This window comes from Poecilia latipinna, unplaced genomic scaffold (genome assembly GCF_001443285.1).
Source record: "Poecilia latipinna isolate Pla-1442-1.1 unplaced genomic scaffold, P_latipinna-1.0 Scaffold2364, whole genome shotgun sequence".
NCBI classification, from domain to species: Eukaryota; Metazoa; Chordata; class Actinopteri; order Cyprinodontiformes; family Poeciliidae; genus Poecilia; species Poecilia latipinna.
The window spans coordinates 73470-76060 of record NW_015114980.1 but is presented as its reverse complement, the minus strand read 5'-3'; positions in this window follow the sequence as shown (position 1 = coordinate 76060).

Sequence of the window (2591 nt, the reverse complement as noted above, 5' to 3'; positions counted from 1 at the left end):
ATAAGCGAAAGTGAATGAGGGCTCCTTTCTTCTGCTGTTTACACTTCAGCATGAAATTCATCTCCAGCTGCTTCGGTAGCCCTAATTCTTGGCACAAGGACCGCGGGATATTTTAAGGATTAGAACCCGTTTCTGACACCAAATCCTTTTTAGAGGCTTAATTTAATTTAATTTTAAATAAACACTATGGATGATGAAGTCGACTGTAACACTAGAGAAGCTGCCAAAAACATGTGAAGCATAAATTTGAAGTGAGTTTAAATGAGGAAAAGAGTTTTGTTGAGACCTGGGTGACAGTCTGCTCAGCAGTTAGCTCTGGACATCTACTGTAGCTCAGTTGAGCAAATTGGGATTTTCAGCTACTTCTCAGCTGTTGACTCCTGCTAAGAGTCTGGCTCTCTAATATAACAACATATAATATTACTAATATATTCTTGTGACACTGGTGGTGCAGTAGCATTGCAAGTAGACTGCAATAGCCAGAATGCTTTTAAATTCCTGTGTATGATGCCTGTTTGTTAGGTCTCCACGGTACTGCTCTCAGTAAAGCATGATCTCCTCGCTTTCTCCAAGGACAAATCAGCATGTAAAGCAACACCTCACATTCAAGCTGGAGTCTGGGCAACCAAAGTCAGTTTGATCAAAAGAGTTTTTACGTAGAGATACTTTATAGTTCTTGAGAGACTCACCTTAAGTTACTAAACCTCCAGATCTGAGATGCCACTGAGCAACCTTTCATACATTTAAAAATGAATGATACATTACAATATTTAATAAAGTTGTCATAGTTTAAAAACAAACAGTTCCACAAATTAAATATAACTTAGCAACTTCTAGTCATTTTTAAAACGGCCGAAAGCTACCTTCCTCGCTCGCACATGACTAAAGCCGGCTCTGCAGCAAACCCAAAGGTATGAATCAGAAAGGAAGATCTAAATATTAAAATTTAAAAAAAGTTTGTATTTTAGTAACTTGGAAAAACAAATTATCTCCTTATCATGCTGTGATCCAGGCACCTCTGTGGTGAAACTCATATGTTGACACCATATGTTGTCTTCTGTGCAGCTGTTTGGAAGCGAGCGAACACCCACCTACCGTGAAAGCAGCAATTTTTGGATATTTTCCCAGCGACAGTGTCATGATCGATTAGCGGAGATGTGAATGCTTGTCGCACCCTGTCAAAGTGCTGCTGACATGTTGACAGCTTAGCTAGCAGCACCAAAAACAATATCATCACATCCCCGTTCCACCCAATCACTAATTCCCCGGATTGGCTCTTTCTGTAATCACAGCATGGTTGGAAGGTGAATTGTCATTTAAGCACTTATTGAATTTCCCTGGTTCCTGCTTATCTGTGCCTGACACTCTCCATCTTCCCCTAATCTAACATAGCCCCCGGTGTTTAGATATTATTGAACAGGTGCGCCACCTAATGTCTCAACATTTCGACCCTTAATTCAATTCAACACAGGTTTATCTCTCAATACACATACAACTTTTGCATGTTTATTACATTAAGATCCGGTTGTACCAACATGAATGAAGGAAAAAATCATGAAATAAATTGAAAAGTTGTGGAGAGGTTTAAGGTGGAGTTAGATCACAGAGCAGGATCCCAAACTTTGAACATCTAACAGAGGAAACGGACCGAGAAATGGACGACCTACAGCGACGGGTCATGGAAGGAGGGAGGTCATCAGAGGAGAAGACAAGAAGTTCATAGGAACTTTGGAGGAGAAATTCTGTTGACTGGGCAGCTGCAAGATTTATTTCCAGCACATTTCAGCAACAAGGCGAGTACTTTACATAATAAAAATGTTGTGTATGATACACTAGGTCAAATAAAATAATATTCAAGCAGATAACTGGAGCTAACACATGGCAACGTTTATTCAGGAACGGGGGAACTTCCTCTTCGTCTTCACAGGTCCTGCGCACTTCTGTTGTGCACAGCAAGAGCGCCACCAATGGCGATTTGTTATATTGCTTTTATCTTCACATTTACAACCAAACAGCCTCGAACACATAGGAGCATAAACATACCAAAAGTGTGTAACAATCTTAAATATAGAGGTTCAGTCTTTTCTGTGTCTGGAACACCACAAAAAACATTCTGAAAAAAGTTATAAAAACATCATTCAATTGGGAAACTATTTCTGCTTAAAAATAAAATTAAAAAAACGATCTAATTGGAAGCTGGAAAAGACGGCTGTTTTGTCCAAGTTGTGCTAAATGGAGTTAGCCTATCAGTGAAGCTATTCAAGCCTAAAATAGCATCTGAATGCTAACAATGTTGCAGCAGCACAGACATCACCAATGCTAACGTTAGCATCCACATTTTTAAGAATCATTTTTTTCAAATAAGTTCTGGGAATAATCTGGAGTTAATGAAATGTGTATAACATCACCAGTGGCGCAAAAAGTGGGTATGCAGCGCATGCAACGCATAGGGGCCCTGCACCAGAGGGGGCGTCCAAACCCCGTCTGGAGGGGGCGGCGCCCCGATGATGCCTTCGCATACACCCTTACGCTCCTTCACCTCGCGCACATGTAAATGTAAATGTAGCGAGTTTTACCTTTCACGTGTCTTC